The sequence below is a fragment of the Natator depressus genome, chromosome 11 (assembly GCF_965152275.1).
Source record: "Natator depressus isolate rNatDep1 chromosome 11, rNatDep2.hap1, whole genome shotgun sequence".
Taxonomy (NCBI): Eukaryota; Metazoa; Chordata; order Testudines; family Cheloniidae; genus Natator; species Natator depressus.
Genome location: NC_134244.1, coordinates 8,466,393 through 8,487,125, shown reverse-complemented (window position 1 = coordinate 8,487,125; position 20,733 = coordinate 8,466,393). Strand labels below are relative to the sequence as shown.

Sequence of the window (20,733 nt, the reverse complement as noted above, 5' to 3'; positions counted from 1 at the left end):
AATCTACTGTAAAAGATTAAGGCCTCCCAATTCTCCACTTTGTCCGAGCTGCAATTTATTGCAGGGTGAGGTGGGAGCCTCAGGGAGTTAGTTGTAGCTACCTGATCCTTGCCAGCTCAGCCCCAGTGGAAGTTACAGCAGTGAAAATTAGACTAGCCCCTCTGCTAGAATGGAGCCTATGTCTGCAGAGAATCAGGTGTAGTGGAGCTCTGCTCCCCCACGCTCCATCCAAGACATGCCCTCAGCCTGCTTCCAGCACATCCCCTCTTTGCCCTTACCACAGGGGTGGGGGAAGCAGTTGGTAAAGGAGTGTCAAGTATTCTTAGCTCCTAATTCTGTGGTCAGTTTGCCATCAATGGATATTCCCTTTACACAGAGGAAAATTCTCTGGTCCAAATCTGCAGCAGCTTTAAATTCACTTTGTGATGCCCTAAGTAACCAATCATCTGGCCCTAAGTAGCCAGGGCCATGCAGTGGCCAAGCCAGGTATAGATTTCAGGAGTTCCTTAGCTCCTAACCCCACAGTCAGTTATAAGATCATGTTGCCTTTCTGACTATTAACCGTATGGCCATCATCAGCTAACATACATGGTCACTGCTGCACTGGTTTTGCCAAAAGGCATTCCCCAAATCTCTTTAGTTGAAATAATTTGATTACCTCACAATTAAAACAAACCCAATCCAACTTCTTCCTGTACTGGTAACCGTGTAGTTCCACTGTTGTTCTGCCCGTCAGAAAGAAGATTTTGGAATTTTGTGCACAGAGGCTAAAGATACTGCAAGTGAGAGGCCACAAAAGAAAAGCTCCTTTGGAAACTCCCTTCACTGTAATTTTCTTTTTAATTTTTTTTTCTTTTTTGGGGCACGGTACTATAGTATCAAATCCCTGGACACCTAGAATGTCACTGTATCACACACCATGGCCCCTCAGAACTCATGATGACTGCACTGACTACATAACTTACAGCCCCTTGCTCCAAAAGCACTTTTGCTAAAGGAGAATCTCCACTGACTTCTAACAGTATAGGCACTATGACATACAGCTGTTCAGTTCTAAATTCATCCAATACCGTTTACATAGTCCTGTCTCCCAACATGCCTTGCTGAAACCCTAGACCACAACTCTTGACATGCCCTCAGTGCTGAGGGAGGGTAGTTTCAACCCACCACGTATTTTGGGGCACCAGTCTTGGGCCCCAGACAAAGTTAACAGCCAAGGTTCACTCCCAGACAACAAACTACCATCGGAGACCATCCTGATACTGTGCCAGGAGACGAGGTGCACAAAGGCTGGCTGGGCACCAAGAAGATACTAGCTAGCTCAGGAAAGAAGGAGGCAGAGAAAAACAGAATGTAGGGTGGGCTGCTGTAGTGTTTGGCCCACTCAGGGCAATTTAGTGCAGGTGAAGACAGCATTCAACAAAAAACCCTCAGTAACTGAACTATCCCATTCCAAACCACTCATTGATAATAATACTCTGTATGTATATAGGTTTCAGAGTAGCAGCCGTGTTAGTCTGTATTCGCAAAAAGAAAAGGAGTACTTGTGGCACCTTAGAGACTAAAATTTATTTGAGCATAAGCTTTCGTGAGCTACAGCTCACTTCATCAGATGCATTCAGTGGAAAATACAGTGGGGAGATTTATATACACAGAGAACATGAAACAAAGTATCTGACTTCAGAGGAGCTTAAAGTGCTGGACACCAATCAGGAGCTAATGCTCACACTACCCTGTGAGAGGCAAAGAAGGTCTTATTTAATTAGAGCATACATTGTGCCCATGATTTTGAATGGGGCAGTGTATTGGCCATACCAATACAAATTGGAAGTAGTTACATCTTGTAGGCCAAGAATGAAGGGCTCTGACCACTCACACTAGTGGAGGATAGGAACAACACGATTGAAGTCAATGGAGTTACACTGATATTACTGAGAGGAGAATCTGGCCCAAAGACATTAAATAACCAATCATCAAGCCAACCCCTTCATGCCCTGGGGAAAAGACTTCACAGGGATTTCATTCAAAAGGGATCAGACTCTTCAGCAAGTAAACAAGCTGGGTCAGGAAACTCCTTGCAGCTGCCAACAAGCATCCTGACTCCCTTTTCCCTTCCAGCACTCTATCTGCCGTCAGCAAGCTTCCTCTAGGCATGCAGACCCGACCTTCTTTTGGAAATTTACAGCCAAACCCATCAGCATTTTCCAGGGCCCTGCTATGTAAAATGCTGTGTCTCTGCTTCCATTTCGGAAATTCTTTGCCAGATTAGGAGCCACTTCCTCCCTGCTTTGACATGAATGGATCGGGAAGGAAAAGATCACAGCTTCAAAAACCAACAAAAAACAACAGACAAATGCTACCGTGTCCCCTCCCCGTCACATTGGCTTCTCAGTAACAGTGCAAACTGTACAAACTCAGGGCCTAATCCTGCAACTACATGTGCACAGGGGGATCCCTGTGCCTGTATGGAATCAATAGGATTCCACATGGGTGCAGGGGTCTGCTTGAGTGATACCTGTTGTAGAATCAGGGTCTCATTAGCCTACTACTTTGACCAAAATTCTCAGGAGAAGACAATAAGCATTCTGTTGCCCATTTTCCCCAGATTGTTCCTGGGAGATTGGGTTTGCCCCCACACCTCATAGTACAAACAAGGGGTTCTGCATCCGCAACACTGCTGATCCCCCAGAGCTACAAAGATACCTGGGAATTGAGGACCAAAAAAACTAAGTGATTTGCACAAGGTCACACAAAGAGTCTGTGGCAGAGCTGAGAACTGAATCCAGATCTCCTGAGTCCCACTCCAGCGCCACAGAATCATAGAATATCAGGGTTGGAAGGGACCTCAGGAGTTCATCTAGTCCAATCCCCTGCTCAAAGCAGGATCAATACCCAAATAAATCACCCCAGCCAGGGCTTTGTCAAGCCTGACCTTAAAAACTTCAAAGGAAGGAGATTCCACCACCGCCCTAGGTAACACTTTCCAGTGCTTCACCATCCTCCTAGTGAAAAAGTTTCTCCTAATATCCAACCTAAACCTCCCCCACTGCAACTTGAGACCATTACTCCTTGTTCTGTCATCAGCTACCACTGAGAACAGTCTAGATGCATTCTCTTTGGAACCCCCTTTCAGGTAGGTGAAAGCAGCTATCAAATCCCCCCTCATTCTTCTCTTCTGCAGACTAAACAATCCCAGTTCCCTCAGCCTCTCCTCATAAGTCATGTGTTCCAGTCCCCTAATCATTTTTGTTGCCCTCTGCTGGACGCTTTCCAATTTTTCCACATCCTTCTTGTAGTGTGGGGCCCAAAACTGGACACCGTACTCCAGATGAGGCCTCACCAATGTCAAATAGAGGGGAACGATCACGTCCCTTGCTCTGCTGGCAATGCCCCTACTTATACATCCCAAAATGCCATTGGCCTTCTTGGCAACAAGGGCACACTGTTGACTCATATCCAGCTTCTCGTCCACTGTAACCCCTAGGTCCTTTTCTGCAGAACTGCTGCCTAGCCATTCGATCCCTAGTCTGTAGCAGAGCATGGGATTCTTCCGTCCTAAGTGCAGGACTCTGCACTTGTCCTTGTTGAACCTCATCAGATTTCTTTTGGCCCAATCCTCTAATTTGTCTAGGGCCCTCTGTATCCTATCCCTACCCTCCAGCGTATCTACCTCTCCTCCCAGTTTCGTGTCATTTGCAAACTTGCTGAGGGTGCAGTCCACGCCATCCTCCAGATCATTAATGAAGATATTGAACAAAACCGGCCCCAGGACCGACCCTTGGTGCACTCCCCTTGATACCGGCTGCCAACTAGACATGGAGCCATTGATCACTATCCGTTGAGCCCGACAATCTAGCCAGCTTTCTGTCCACCTTATAGTCCATTCATCCAGCCCATATTTCTTTAACTTGCTGGCAAAAGTACTGTGGGAGACCATGTCAAAAGCTTTGCTAAAGTCAAGGAATAACACGTCCCCTGCTTTCCCCTCATCCACAGAGCCATTTATTTCGTCATAGAAGGCAATTAGATTAGTCAGGCTTGACTTGCCCTTGGTGAATCCATGCTGACTGTTCCTGATCACTTTCCTCTCCTCTAAGTGCTTCAGAATTGATTCCTTGAGGACCTGCTCCATGATTTTTCCAGGGACTGAGGTGAGGCTGACTGGCCTGTAGTTCCCAGGATCCTCCTTCTTCCCTTTTTTAAAGATGGGCACTACATTAGCCTTTTTCCAGTCATCTGGGACCTCGCCCGATCACCATGAGTTTTCAGAGATAGTGGCCAATGGCTCTGCAATCACATCCACCAACTCCTTTAGCACCCTCAGATGCAGTGCATCCGGCCCCATGGACCTGTGCTCGTCCACCTGTTCTAAATAGTCCCGAACAACTTCTTTCTCCACAGAGGGCTGGTCACCTCCTCCCCATGCTATGCTGCCCAGTGTAGTAGTCTGGTAGTTGACCTTGTTCGTGAAGACAGATGCAGAAAAAGCATTGAGTACATTAGCTTTTCCCACATGCTCTGTCACTAGGTTAAAAGAAAGGACTACTTTTGGCACCTTAGAGACTAACAAATTTGTTTGAGCATAAGCTTTTGTGAGCTACAGCTCACTTCATCGGATGCATACAGTGGAAAATATAGTGGGGAGATTTTATATACACGGAGAACATGAAACAATGGGTGTTACCATACAGACTGTAACAAGAGTGATCAGAAAAGGTGAGCTATTACAGGTGAGCTATTAGCAGGAGAGCAGGGGTGGGGGGAACCTTTTGTAGTGATAATCAAGGTGGGCCATTTCCAGCAGTTGACAAGAACAGCAGGGGGGGAATAAACAAGGGGAAATAGTTTTACTTTGTGTAATGACACATCCACTTCCAGTCTTTATTCAAGCCTAAGTTAATTGTATCCAGTTTGCAAATTAATTCCAGTTAAGCAGTCTGTCATTGGAGTCTGCTTTTGAAGTTTTTTTGTTGAAGAATTGCCACTTTTAGGTCTGTAATCGAGTGACCAAAGAGATTGAAGTTTTCTCTGACTGGTTTTTGAATGTTATAATTCTTGACGTCTGATTTGTGTCCATTAATTCTTTTACGTAGAGACTGTCCAGTTTGGCCAATGTACATGGCAGAGGGGCATTGCTGGCACATGATGGCATATATCACATTGGTAGATGAGCAGGTGAACGAGCCTCTGATAGCGTGGCTGATGTGATTAGGCCCTATGATGGTGTCCCCTGAATAGATATGTGGACACAGTTGGCAACGGGCTTTGTTGCAAGGATAGGTTCCTGGGTTAGTGTTTTTGTTGTGTGTGGTGTGTGGTTGCTGGTGAGTATTTGCTTCAGGTTGGGGGCTGTCTATAAGCAAGGACTGGTCTGTCTCCCAAGATCTGTGAGAGTGATGGGTCGTCCTTCAGGATAGGTTGCAGAACCTTGATGATGCGTTGGAGAGGTTTTAGTTGGGGGCTGAAGGTGATGGCTAGTGGCGTTCTGTTATTTTCTTTGTTAGGCCTGTCCTGTAGTAGGTGACTTCTGGGTACTCTTCTGGATCTGTCAGTCTGTCACTAGGTTGCCTCCCTCATTCAGTAAGGGGCCCACACTTTCCTTGACTTTCTTCTTGTTGCTAACATACCTGAAGAAACCCTTCTTGTTACTCTTAACATCTCTTGCTAGCTGCAACTCCAGGTTTGATCTGGCCTTCCTGATTTTCACTCCTGCACGCCCAAGCAATATTTTTATACTCTTCCCTGGTCATTTGTCCTATCTTCCACTTCTTGTAAGCTTCTTTTTTGTTTAAAATCAGCAAGGATTTCACTGTTAAGCCAAGCTGGTCACCTGCTATATTTACTATTCTTTTGACACATCGGGATGGTTTGTTCCTGTAACGTCAATAAGGATTCTTTAAAATACAGCCAGCTCTTTTGGCCTCCTTTCCCCCTCATGTTATTCTCCCAGGGGATCCTGCCCATCAGTTCCCTGAGGGAGTCAAAGTCTGCTTTTCTGAAGTCCAGGGTCCGTATTCTGCTGCTCTCCTTTCTTTCTTGTGTCAGGATCCTGAAGTCCATCGACCATCTCATGGTCACTGCCTCCCAGGTTCCCGTCCACTTTTGCTTCCCCTACTAATTCTTCCCAGTTTGTGAGCAGCAGGTCAAGAAGAGCTCTGCCCCTTGTTGGTTCCTCCAGCACTTGCACCAGGAACTTGTCCCCTACACTTTCCAAAAACTTCCTGGATTGTCTGTGCACCGCTGTATTGCTCTCCCAGCAGATATCAGGGTGATTGAAGTCTCCCATGAGAACCAGGGCCTGCAATCTAGTAACTTCCGTTAGTTGCCAGAAGAAAGCCTCGTCCACCTCATCCCCCTGCCATAACCACATGACTATTTAATCTAATGTCGTTTTGCTGTAGTATCTAGGCACCAGCTTATGTGCCTCTAGTGTATGAACTGCACTGGACAAATGAATCAGTTGCAGGTGTGCTAAAGCTATAGAGGCTCCATATGAAACAAACAAAGAATGAAATGCGTGGCACTGCTGAAGCCTTGAGCACTACAGCAAGAAATTTCCACTTTCCCATTCCTAGAATACTTTGGAAATGTATAAACTCTTGGGATCCACACTTTGTAATTTTCAGTTCAAACTGGAATAACATCTGTAAAATGTGGCCAAGGACCATCTGTTTTTCCATTCCCAAAACACTGAACTATAACAGCCTTTTTCCTGCCAGCTCTGGTGCAGAGTTAAAGCAGTTCAATAGGTCATTCTGCTCTCTCCCTTTGTCAGCTTCCTGTGAAAAAGATGGCAAACAATAATAGTAAGAAGAAGTGGAGTGAAGCTGCTGTGTAATGTAAACATATTTCCAAGGGAAACAAAACAGTTAACTGTTGGCCAAAGAGTCTGCAGACTCATCTGAGCTGGCTTACTGAGCACTAGGAAGTATACTGATGAGTGCAGGAAGACGGGAGATTTAGAGCCCAATGGTACTTCCTCTTACATCGTCAGGAATAAACAATCTGATCCAAAGCCCACTGAAGTCAATGGAAAGACTCCCATTGGCTTCAGTGGGTTTTGGATTTGGCCTTAAATGGTGGGATGGTGGGAGAACTCGCGTATGGTAGGTGCCAGGGTATTAACCACTGTGTTTTCTAACCATGCTCAGAGTAGGTCTAGAAGACACAGTGATTGGAGAGCCAGGGGTTGCTGGCGCATTGTGTACACTAGTGCTCCCAAAAGTGCTGCCGTCTGGAGCTCAACTGGTGATAGCAATAATTGGAACCTGTAGCAGTGGAAAAAGGCCTAGAGTAGAAAAGGCTACAGAGTAAGTGTCAGTTCTGGGCAGAGGTGAAAGTAAGCCGGTATGCCCCGGCACAGCGTACCGGGACCGGCTTTCCCAGGTGGCAATTTAAAGCCCTAGGGTAGCAGCAGTGGGGCTCCGGCAGGGATTTAAAGGGCCAGGGCGGTAGCGGCTGCCGGAGCCCCGGGGTTCTTTAAATCCCCGATGGAGCCCAGCTGCCGCTACCCCAGGGCTCGGGCAGCAGGGCTCAGGCGGGGATTTAAAGGGCTCTGGCAGCCTCTAGCATAGCGGAGCCCCAGGCCCTTTAAAGCTCTGCCAGAGCTCAGAGCCCCGGGGTAGCGGTGGCAGCCGGGAGTCCCCAGGGCTCCTCAGTGATTTAAAGGGCCCGGGGCTCCACTGCAGTAGCAGCAGCTAGAGCCCTGGGCCTTTTATATTGCCCCCGAGCCTCAGGACTCCCAGCCGCCTCTGCAGCTGGTAGCTCGGGGGTGATTTAAAGGGCCTGGGGCTCCCAGCTGCCACTTCTGCAGCTGGAGCCCTGGGCCCTTTAAATCAAGATTTAAAGGGCCCGGGCAATTAAGGCCCTGCCTCTTCCGGTTGAGGCCACGCCCCCTGCTCAGGACTCTGACGTACCAGTAAGTCCTTTAACTTACTTTCACCCCTGGTTCTGGGAATACCCAACAGGAATCCTGACTCAAAGTCTTCTACTTTAACTTGTAATTCATTTGCCCTTAGTTTCCCATCTGTAAAATGGGGATAATAATACCTCCTTTGTTTGCCTTACCTATTTAGCTTGTATACTCTTTCGGGGAGTGAATGTCTCTGGCTATGTGTATGTACAGGGCCTAGCAAAAAGGGGCCTTAGCTGAGATCAGGGTCCCAAGATGCTACTGTAAAGAAGTAATAAAAATAAGTTCACTACCAGTTATTCAGGTGGTGGGAAAAACAGTGTAAAGAGCTGTAAGAGCCCCTTGATGAGCTGGAGGAGAGGAGAACTCCCCTGGCAGAGTCACTGGGTAAGTCAGCTGCAGATTGCCCTATGAGCTTCCCAACCCTGTAAGCCCCAATGTAAGGGGTGGGACTGCAGGAGTGTAAGGGGAGTGTTTGGAGCAGGGTCCTAGCTTCCAATACTGAGGCCATTCTAAGTAAATCCAAGATGCAGAGCTATTCATAAGCAGATCAGGCAGGTCTCCCAGAGCTGTTCTAAATTATGCAGGGGGCCATTCTGACCCCCAAAGCAGCCCAGAATCAGGAGGGCATCAAAGCTGGCTTTAAGCCACCTTCGCCCACTTTTCCCAGGGGCTACAAGTTCTGTTCTGTGCTTCTATACACATACAGCACTTACAGACATTAAATAATCAAGCACCATAGAACTCGAGGTTTGCAAATATTATCAAAACTATACTCATTCTACAAATAGATAAGCAGAGGAACAGAAAAATGGCAGCAGATCAGTGATATCCAGGAATAGAATCCAAATTCTTGGATCAGCATACCATACTTTCTGCTATTGGTTAGGCAGATAGATCACACAGTGCTCGGGCTCTTCTACTTCTGCTTCCAGCCCTGGCTGGAACCCAGAAGTAAAGAAACAGCCCTAAAATGAAAAAAGACAGGGTTTTTTCGGTGAGTATGGTGAAGGAGTTCCTGGGCTGATTCAGCCATCCGTGATCTTCAGGGTGTCATATGGACTGGTCAGCAATGGAGTGGAGGGCAGCCATGCTCACTCATAAGATTGAAAGGAATTCCTCCTCCACCACCACCACAAGAAAAGGAGAAGAATCACAACATGACATAAAGTTACTTCCCTGTTCTTCAAATATAACTACAGAACATCTCTGACACTCTTCCATATCCCATACTGATACAATACACATGCAGGATGTGTTAATCAGAATAGGTTCACATGAACAATAAATTGTTATGGACATGATTCTATTTTTCACCCTACTAGAGATCAAAGCTGGTCAAAGATTTCTGAATTAAAAGTTTCATCAGAAACTAGCCTCTCATTTGAAAATTAAATCTCTTTGTGAAAAACAAAAAACAAAACACAGTTTGGGTGAAAAATGTCATGCCATTTTTCAATTTCTTTAATCAAAAAGACAGGTTTTCAGAGTAACAGCCGTGTTAGTCTGTATTCGCAAAAAGAAAAGGAGTACTTGTGGTTAGTCTCTAAGGTACCACAAGTACTCCTTTTCTTTAATCAAAAACATTATCAAAAAATTTCATTGGTAAAGTTAAAACTTCATTAATGTTTTCCATAAAAAATTCAAATCATGATTTAAAAAAAGAAAGATGAGTCTGTTTTGAACACTTCACATGAAAAACAACTGCAAAAATTGGGTATTTTTTGTTGTTGTGAAAATAGGTTCTTGCTTTTCAGCCAGCAGTACAAAAGATATTTTTGGGGTAACAGAATGCTGTACGTAATTGATTTCATAGCTCCAGTGGTCTAAAGGATAAATCATTGTGGCCACCTAAAAAAATGTTTGAGAGTTCCAGCCCCATCTTGGTGGGATTATTCGATTCAATGTAAGGATTAGGGTTTATCACCATGGATGGAGTTGGGACTGGATGTTCTCTGTCTTTTGCACCTATTTCTATGACTGCTGTATATATTTAATGTGCACATATTTTGTTTCTATAAACATTACTGACAAAAAAATTCCAAAATATTGCTTTCCATCATCTGGTTCAAATTCTGTTCTTAGTACACTGGTGTAAATCTAAAATAACATTACTGCCTTCGATTAAGTTACTTCAAATATATGATGCATACAAAAGATGAAGTTGGTCTTTTGTCTTTAAAGGAACTCTATATTTACAGGCCAATAAAATCACATAGAATTGTATACTCTATGGCACAACAGTGCCATCCAGCGGCTATTCCAAAATGTGCATTACAGAAGTCGTCCCAAGGGAAGTTATCAGTAGCCAAAGATCGCTCTTTAAAGCTGGCAATCAGAACTAATCTGGGCATCTACTGCCTGGGTCAAGATGATCATCTTGGGCACAGGTAACTGTTTTTAGTCATTTTTCCATAATGAAGTGGCTTAGACACAAAATTTAAATTTGCTATTTGTTTAAAAATAACTATGAAGATTAGAAATGGCTGAACCAAAAGGCTCAGAGTTTGGGTTCAGTGGAATTGTTATCCTGATGTATAAAATGCTATTCCGAGACTAATCTGAATTTATTTGGTCTGCAAAACTGGGCTGGAAGTCCCACAAGAAAAAGCTCGGATATGAGATTCCTAATCTTTCTGCTTCTAGTGCTGGCCAGAAATCAAATGTGAAGAAACATCTATCTGAAAATATGAGAATCTCAAAAAAAAAAAAAGAAGTGCAAATTCCCCTCTAAATAGCTGACAGTTCAGAGGGCAAGAGAAAAGGTAAAGTTTCTCTTAACTACCCATCCTTCCCTGTTAAAATCATTGACCTACATTTTAAAAATGAAGGGCCTCCAATACTGCAGGTGCAATTTTTTCTTCTGCACTTGCACATGAATGCTAAATTGTGACAAAGAATGGCATTCTGCACCCATTTAGATGCCCAACTACTTGATTTGCAAACTTCTATTGAGTACCACCACAGGGTACAATAGAGGGCCATCGGTTCCAGTTCCTCCCTGTTGGAACTCCATTTGAGTCAATGGAGTTTCTCCATCAATGTGAATTTGATCCATTAAAGTAAGTTTGCCCAGCTTCAAAACAATTCTGGTAATAACCACTCATTTGATGTGGAAGTTAATGATCCACTTTAATTTTTCTCTCCAGTCTGTAATGCTTCCCTTTGTAGTTATCGGCATCTCATGCAGTACAGCTGCATTAAAATGATTAATGGATTTGTTTGGCCTGATTGCACACTGATTAAATCATTTTGTGCAGTGTTCCTGTTAGTGTTCCACATTCATCTTAGTTTGAACTGAAATTCAATTACCTGGGGTTCTGAGGTCAGAGCTGCAGACAATCCTTGTAGGGCAGAGAATTGCCTCCCAGAGACCAATAGCTTCTGCAGTGGGCCCTCTCAGTAGCTAGAAAAAGTTGGTGAAAGGGCCCCAGATTTCTCAGCATCACATTTTACTCTGTGCTAGAGGATGCCGAACTATGCCCAACTAAAATTGTTTCATCGTATTTTAACTAGGGTTATATCCAAACCAAATTCTCATATCCAAACATCTCTAAAATGTTAAGAAGGGTTAAAACAAGTACAAACATTCTCCATGGAAGAACAAGTACTTTCAACATTGAAAATTTGTTTAGTTTCTCTGGACTAAAATTAATACAATCTGACGCAAGCAAGATAGCATAGTATAATCAATTTGATATACTGTACAGTATGATCAATAGGTTAGCTCTTTATACATTTCCTGAGACCGTGCATATTACAGTAAAAAAAAATTAAAACTTTTTTTAAATCAACGCAGACATTATTGATCGGGAGCTCAGGCTCAAAGTATGCTCATGCAAACTACAGTGCAAACCATATTTTATTTTCAGAACTTCAGAAGACCACATTTAGTCTCATGCTTAAAAAAATTAAATCTATTACACTAATTCTAAAGACAAAGACAATTTAATGTTTGATTGGAAGAATTGTAACTAACTACATTACATCTGCCTAAGAAAGCCCCAGTCCTGCAAATCCTTACTCAGGTGAGTATCCCTTGTCTAGGTAAGTTTGTTGGACTAAGCCCTTAAATAGTACTTGGGCAACCTGCTGCCCCATGTGACATATCTCTTCTGAAATACAGATATTCTGTTGCAGCTGAGAGACTGCAGTGGGTAACAGCAGAGACAGGGTTAATGTTTTTTTCAGAAGGAGCTTTGGGGCAGAGATGGGTGATAGAGCAAACCAAGCTGCTCTGCCTGAAATGCTACTTGATGATTATGATCTTCTAAACCCAGCTAATGCTTAATGTTTAGAAATAAAAATGAAATCTTGCTGCATAGAGGCCCAACTTTGAGGGTAAGAGAGACAGAATCTTTACAGAGCCCACAAAAAGGCCAGTCAGTCGGTAGTGCATCAGTTCAGGACACTTGGATCAGCCCATACAGAATAGCAGAGGTGCTCAGCTCCCACAGTGATGTGATACATAGCTGGACCAGTTTAACGGTCACCTTCTGGTTCTAGTCAGGGCAATGTAGCTTCCCACCAAGATGACTGAAACTATCATTTAGTCTTATTTAAATAAAAGTGTTTAAGAAATGGTAAAAATAAATACTGATTCATCAATAGCAAGAAAAGTCTAGTTCTCATACAGCAAATTTTAATCATTAGATCTCAAAGCGCTTACGAAAGACATCAGTATCATTATCCCCATTTTTCTGATGGGGAAACTGAGGCACAGAGCGAGGCAAATGGCTCACCGAAGGTCACTCAGCAGGCCAGTGGCAGAGGTGGGACAGGTCTCTTGAGTCTCAGTCCAGTCCAGTCCTCTATCCACTGGGGCCATGTAGCATCCCCTCACATGTATGGTCATATTGCTAATACCTTCTGAGGGGGCTTCTGCTTTAGCATCTTGCCTGAGGGACTGCTGCTGCCACTGAAGTCAGTGGGCGTTTGGCCAGAGTCAGGAGTCCTCCATGCATGATGAGTTGAGGGCCTCCCTCATATTATCAAATGGCCTCAGAATTCCCTTTGTGTGAGGAGTGGTTTGTTGTTTGGAACCAATAGCAGGAAGCCAGGCAGAGGGGCAGGGGAAGGTTCTGGGCCGACATTCTAGAGTGAAACAAAGAGAGACAGACACACAGATGGTAGGTTTAGCAGTAATATTGCTATACCCTCTTGGCCTGCTACCGTTCATGTTTTGATCTGCAACCCACAAGATGACCATAAAAAGTCACCTTATATTCTGCAGTCCCTTTCAGATGTGTCAGTTCCTGTCGTGCATGGTGAGGAGCAGGAAGATTTTTCCAGCCCTTTTGTGTGCTGTAGACTAGAACATGTCTAGAACCACCAGTCTAGAGTGTGGAGCATGACAAAGGAGCATGCCAGTTTGTCTAAATAGGTGAGGACCAGCAGAACTGGGCTTAGCTCATATGTATTTTACTGAATAATCTGAATGAACAGAAGGGAGGGTGTGAGGGTGCAGAATTAGTTGCAAAGACTGGATAGATCTCAACCTGGGGTCATGACCAGGGGATTTTGAGACCACCCTCCCTTTCTTTATAGCTAAACAGGAAGGGGTTTCCTAAGCTTTTAAAGATAAGGTCACAGTATGGAAAAGTTTGAAAATCACCTGAGATAGTCATAGTCTTTGTCGGGATGGGGAAGGAAATAGCTGAAGCAGGCAGGCAGGTTTGCAAACCCCATTTTCCTTATCTGTCAGACCAGTATCATAAAATGCTTTCCAAATTGCCTTGTGCAGAGGTGACAACAAGGGAGACACACAATGAAGCAAAACTACTGTAACCTATTAGATGGGAGGTAAATCAATTTACTTACCAATTCTGTGCTATAGAGTTCTTCTCTCTGACAAAATATTTGCACAGACCAAGAATTTCTATCCTTGCAAGAGATTACAAGGATTTTTTGTAGGAACCTTTCCAAATACTAGAAGTGGAAATAATAATAGGATTCACTTTCTTTATCTTCCTAGGAATCCAGTACCAGTCTTTACCAAAAGACAGTTACCCATTCACAAATAATAATTTCAAATTCCTTTTATGAATAACACGCTAAAGATCAACGGTTACAGCACAGCAGTTACAATGTACCCTAGTTAGACTAACATCTAACTAAAGATTTATTTGTCCATTTAAATAAAAAATATAACACAGGCCCTAAACCCCTAATAGAATACCTTACAAAATCAATACAGGGATTGGCATTTCTGACAATCAGAGATCTTCTGCTTTCACATAGGCTCATACTGGGTATTATATTGACAATTAAATAAAACATTTAGCTGTTCTGCATGACCAGTTGTTTCAGCAGCCACATAATTAAGGATGTACACAACTTCAAAGAAGAAAGAAAAAAACCTTTACAATGACTGTAGCTGTTAGGCTCACGCACTGTCTCTGGTTCAGTGATGTAGTACACCTCCTGAAGACATTTGGCCTCCAGACTGTAATTGCTTCTTTATGGTGTTTTCCCTGTCTCAATTCCACCGACTTCTGTAAAATTACAGGAAACTGCTGCGATCCAACCCACAGATAAGTCTGCGTTACCCATGGCAGCTCTATCTTCTCCCTGCAGGAATGGGCTAGATCTGACTGGTGTTCTACTAGTCAGGGCACAGGGCCATACCTTGCATCTCAACAATATATATATTCACACAAACATAATTGCCCTACTTACTTAAGTAGGCTTCTAAGCTTACTTCTTGGAATAACCAGAATAAGGTATCAGCCTTTTAGGCAAGTAGCAAACTTCCATATCCCCTTAACTATAATCCACAGCTATTTAAAAAGATACTTATTTTCCTTCTTGGGACTAAGGACGGTACAGACACCTTAACATATAACTGCTGCAGACCAATAATGTCCAACTAGTTTGTAAAATTACAGGAAACTGTATTGAGATCCAATTCTCAAATCAGTCTGGGTTACCCCTGGCAGCACCTATCTTCTCCATGCAAGCTGGGCTGGATCTGACCAGTGCTCAACCTGGCTGCCAATTTTGTACCCCTGACAGAACTCACTACTGATTGCCCAGGAGCTTTCAGCTTCTGACTAGGTGGTGGGGAGTTATATGTATACATGCAGGAATGTCTGCCCTGAATAAAGCCTTCTACGCCAGCTTCAAAACTAGGGTTGCCAACTTTCTAATCGCAGAAAACCAAACACTCTTGCCCCGAGCCGCCCCCCCCACCTGCGCTCACTCCATCCCCCCTTCCTCCGTCAGTCATTCTCCCTCACCTTTGCTCATTTTCACCAGGCTGGGGCAGGGGGTTGGGGTGCAGGAGAGGGTGAGGGCTCCAGGCTGGGTCTGGGGATGAAGGGTTTGGGGTGCAGGCTGGGGGCTCCAGACTGTGGCTGAGGGCTCTAGGCTGAGGCAGGGGGTTAGGGTGTGGGAGGGGGTGTGGGCTCTGGGCTGCAGGCTCTAGGGTGGGGCCAGAAATGAGGGGTTTGGACTGTGGGAGTAGGCTCTGGGCTGAGGCAGTGGGTTGGGATGCAGGTGGGGGGGCCTCTGATGTGGGGCCAGGGATGTGGGTGCAGGAGGGGGCACTGGGGTGGGGCCGAGGGGTTCAGAGTGTGGGAGGGGGTGCAAGCTCTGGGAGGCAGTTTGGGGGCAGGAGAGGGTGCGGGCTCCTGGAGGGAGTTTGGGTGCAGGAGGGGAGGAGGGATGCAGGGTCTGGGAGGGAGTTTGGGTACAAGAGGGAATTCTGACCTGGATCAGGGGGTTGGGGTGTGGAAGGGGGTTCGGGGTGTGGTCTCCAGGCAGCGCTTACCTCAGGTAGCTTCCGGAAGTGGTGGCATATCCCTCTGGGCGGCAGCTAAGCAGAGGTGTGGCCAGACGGCTGTATGCGCTGCCCCCGTCTGCAGGTGCCGCCCCCTTAGCTCCCACTGGCTGCAGTTCCCAGCCAATGGGAGCTGCAGAGCCGGGGGCAGCACGCGGAGCCCCCTGGCTGCCCCTGTGCCTAGGAGCCACAGGATATATTGCTGCTTCCAGGAGCCACAGGAAGCCTGCCTTAGCCCTGCTGTGCCACCAACCGGACTTCCAGGGTCCCTTTTTGACTAGACATGCTGGTCAAAAACCGGATGCCTGGCAACCCTATTCAAAACAGCTATTGAGCATGGTTACCCACTTCCTCTACTGTGCTGACATAGCAACTGCTTTTTGTTTGTGTGCAGTCACTCAAGGCTGTATACCAGTGGTTCACAACCAGGGTTACACATACCCCTGGGGGTACGCAGAGGTCTGCTAGGGAGTACATTGACTCATCTAGATATTTGCCTGGTTTTACAACGGGCTACATGAAAAGTACTAGCAAAGACAGTAGAAACTAAAATTTCATATGGACAATGACTTGTTTATACTGCTGTGTATACTATACACTGAAATGTAAGTACAATAGTTATATTCCAATGGATTTATTTTATAATTCTATGATAAAAATGAGAAAGTACGCAATTTTTGAGTAATAGTGTACAGTGACACTTTCGTATTTTTATGTCTGATTTTGTAAGCAAGTAGTTTTTAAGTGAGGTGAAACTTGGGGGTACACAAGACAAATCAGACTGAAAAGGTTGAGAGCCACTGCTCTGTACTGCCACCTTTTCTGAGAGCAGGTAGAAACAGCAGCTGTAATTACAGCAAGTAGTGTTTTTGGCTGAGCACCAGGAAATAAGAAAAAGAAATTGGGGTTATACTGTCATAAGTCAAGGCAGCGAGCATAGGGAGGAGCCTAAGGACTGAGGTGTGTGACTGGTAGAGCCCTGCAAATCTGCAGGTATCTGTTTTATGTCTGTGGATCAGCTGTGGATACAAATTTTGTATCTGCACAGGGCTCTAGTGATTAGAAATATTGTTCTAGCATTTGATTAAAAGACTGATTATTACATCACTGCAGGCACAATTACAGCTGCTCTATTAGGCTTATTGGGCTAGTGTTTAATTATTAATTATGATTACAACATTATGGAATGCACTGTTACAACCCCTCTATTGGCTCTACTGTTTGATTATCAATGATGATAAGTTTACTGCACACCTTACTGTCATACTATGGGGTTTACTGTTCCAGCATTTGATTATTAATGATGATTATAACATTTTTGCATGCACTATTACAGTTGCTACTGGGTTTATTGACCTAGGGTTTGATTATTAATTATAATAACATTACTGCCATACTAACACTGGGTTTACTGTTCCAGCGTTTGATTATTAATGATGATTTTCACATTATTGCATGCACTATTACAGCTGCTATGAGGTTTATCATTCTAGCAGCATTTGACTATTAATGGTTTTAACACGATTGCATGCACTATTAGAGCTGCTATGTTCCAGCATTTGATTATTAACAATGAGTTTGACATTATTACACAAGCTATTGGGGTTATCATTTTACCAGTTGATTATTAATGATTGTAACATTACTGCATGCACCATTAAAGCCACTCCATTGGGCTTATCGGTTCAGGGTTTAATTATTATTGACGATGATAAGGTTACTGCATTGCACTATTGCAACCACACTATCAGGGCTGATTGTTCCAGCATTTGTTTGCTTGTGAGGATTAAAATGTGAACAGCTGTACTAGTATATTGTTGTAGATTTATTCACCCATCCCTACTTATTACACCCTGCACTGGTTATATTAATTATAACCAAATAATGTTATTGCAAACCTGTCTGGCATGCGCTACCACGTTCACCTCCATTCCCAATGGGCAGCTGGGCCAGTGACCCTCAAGGCAGCAGGGGCGCCCTGCTTCCCCCACATGTGCCCGGTTGCTCACCCGAGGTGACCCAAACACAACAGCCCTGACCCGCGCCAGGTGTGTGCCTTCCACCTGCAGGCACGCGCCGCCTGCCCCTGCAGTTCCCGCACTCACTGCTGCGTCAGGTGAACCCTTCCCCGGAGGGGAGCTGCTCCCCAGGGGCCAATGGGAAGTGAGGGGGGCCCAGGGCTGGGGTGTGCATTGCCCCATGGTGAGGGTTCCAGAGCCATTATAGCAGGGTGGGGACCGTCCCGTGTGTGAGAGAGAGTAGGGGGCTGTTCCCCTCAGCTGTTAGTTGGGGAGGCTGCTGAGTCTCCCCTTGCTGGCTATTTGGGGGAGCTTTGGTTCCCCTGGTTTCCTGCAGCTGTGGGTGGGAGAGGGGCCTTTGTCCCTCCCTCTTGTCCTCCCCCCCATTCTGTGGGGTATGCTCTGCTCCTAACCTGCCCCCCACCCAGTGTTTTTGTGAAGGGGGTTCTGACCCTGGCCATCTCCCCCTCCGTGCCCCCCATGTGTCTGTTCAGAGTGGGCTCTGTCCCAGCCCCTCAGTGGATGTGTAGATTGGAGGGGGGAATTTTCTCTGTGCCTGGTGCCCATAAAAAAACACCCTGGAGGGACTCAGGCCTTGTGTGAGGTGGGTAGAGACTGAGGCTCCAGTTTGCGTGTCGTGGAGAGCTCCACTACGTGTGTGTAACCTCTTTGGGGTTAAGAGAGCATGGCCCTTTAAATCTCTGTCCTGAGGCGGAGGAGGGGAGTGCTGATTGTGCCTGAAGGAGGAAGTGCAGGGGAAGAGCGACAGGGTGGGTGTCTGGCACTCCAGACAGAAGGGCTGCAGCCCCAGGCCCTCACAGAGTGAAGCAGCCCAGAAGCTGCCCGGAGCCGGGGAGGGACAGAGCAGCGACCGAGCGGGGACACCAGGACAGGAGCCAGGAGGAGCAGTGCGCCAGGAAGGAATCCTCCGAGAAAGACAGACCGGAGCTGGACCCAGTATCACTGCTGCACGGGGCCGTGAGTACTGGAGCTTGTGGCCTTGCAGTGGGGATAAGGAGGGAGGCTGTTAGCTAGTTCAGTGGGGAGGTGGTCGCTCTGTGTGGCTTTGCAGAGAGTGGCAGAGGGCCCCAGAGAGGTTTGCTGGGGAAAGTTCACTGGCTCCAAAGACGACTAGAACCACTCAAGACTCACCCGTGGACTGGAACTTTGCCCAGCACTCCCGAACTCTGAGTGCAGACATTGCTCGGTGTCTGCCCTTTCAGACTGTGCTACCACTGGGCCTGTGGGGCCTTGTGTTGAATGCAATTCTGTTTGACTGCTCTCCCTGTCTTTCCCCCTCTATTTCTCCATTCATCCTCTGTGAATAAATGTTTCCCTTTCCTGTATTCACTGTACAATTCCCATGTGTGTTCACTTGGGGGGGGGGGGGGTTGGAACAGGAGCCCCTGAGGTGAAAAAGGGACTTTCCCTGCTGCATTCCTGCATGTGCCTTCTCTTGGCTAGAGCTGCCTGCAGAGCAGACCCCATCTGGCCACATGTGTCTGTGGGCACTGGAGTCTTTGACATTGGGGGATGGGGTTGGATCCCCTGCTTTGGGGGTATGTTTTGGGAGAGAGCACGAGACAGTTTGTGCTATGCGGGGGGGGGAATGCCAGGGTCCTTCCGCTTTTGCAAAGGGGTCCAAACTGCTTGGGTAGTGTGTTGGGTTGACAGCTTACCAAGGGTCCAGTTGTCATGGTTGCAAAAATATGGTGTAATAAAAAGGGGAGGAATGATATAGACTGCATTAACTCATCCCTTGTATTCATTTTCTCAGAACAACAATCCCCGTGCATTAATTTGCCAGACCACGTGTGAAGCGACTGGCTGCCTACCAAGTGGCCCCTGTTCCAATCATGGTCTGAGGTTGCTTTGCAGGCCCCTGCCTCTGCTTCCCTTCTCTTAAATGCAGGGCCTATGAACTCTGATTATCAGCACAAATTTATCTCTGATTCATCTACACCCCAGCTCAGAGCTGAATTTATTAACAGAAAATAGTTTCCAAAATTAAGTTCTCAGAATGCCCCTCAAGACCATATTCCTAGGCCTTCTCTGCCTGAAAATTTTTCCATGAAGATTCAAGGTTTGTTACTGTGTTCTGTTCATTCCAAGCAGTTTCTGTAGTATTTTGCTCCCACTTCATAGTGGTGGTTAGTCTCCTTGAGCACTTCCTGCTCTGTAGCTTTCTGTTGCTCTTCACTGGGGAATCAGCTCCTAAATGCTCAGCTAGTTCTAATAATTAAACCCCACTCCTCATCTCAGCTCTGACAGGCCGGAGTAAATGGCCAAGGCTGGCTGATTCCAGACCTCCAGCCTTTAAAGGTGCAAGCTGTCCTATCCCACCCTGTGTAGAATCAATGAGGTTACAGCATTTCCAGTCACACTGTGAGAAGAGTTTGGCATTTAGACCCTGCTAAGGGATAGTCAACATGACCATTTCAGATGGTAAGTGCCACCTAATACATGTAAGCCAAAGTAGCTTCTTGATGTTTTCTTATCGTAGAAAAGTACATTCTCTTCCACATCTTCATAGGGGTCAAAAATAGCTGAGATTATCAGAATTGACAATAATGTCCAGAAGCTCCAACTGAGATCAGGGCATATTGTGCTAGGTACAGTATGTATACATAGTAAGCAACAGTCTTTGCCCCTAAAAGCTTACAAAAGATAGACAAAAGGTGAGAGAAGGGAAGTTTTATTTCCACTTTACAGATGGGGAGCTGAAGAAAAGAGACACCAAGTTACTTACCCAAAATACACAGGAAGTCTGTGGCAAAGCCAGCAATTGAACCCATATCTTCTGAGTCCCAGTTTAGTGCCTTTACTACAAGACCATCCTTTCTTTCATTTTGTTTACTTCCTGTTGCTGCCCCACCCCACCCTGCCCCACCCCAGCTATCTCTTGGCTGAGGAGAAGCTTGGGCAATTTTAGTTGTAAATGAGAATTTTTCAGAAAGTTTGGCTCATGCAAGATAAGAGACCGTCTCTTTCTGGTCCTTATCTGATGTGAGAACAACTTGCCA

The 20,733-nt window shown here is 45.6% G+C and overlaps 1 protein-coding gene across 4 annotated transcripts in view; it reads left to right on the top strand.

The window, feature by feature from the left end:
- Positions 1 to 20,733, top strand: part of LOC141995742 (kelch domain-containing protein 3-like) — a 78,091-nt gene that overhangs the window by 30,387 nt on the left and 26,971 nt on the right. For 2 of the 4 annotated variants that reach the window (XM_074967071.1, XM_074967068.1), the window contains exon 1: positions 18,303 to 18,688. The exons of the other annotated variants lie outside the window; for them this stretch is intronic. The gene's annotated coding sequence lies outside the window, so the exon portion shown is untranslated. Of the gene's footprint in view, positions 1 to 18,302; positions 18,689 to 20,733 lie in introns of those variants that run through there. 4 annotated transcript variants of the gene reach the window in all.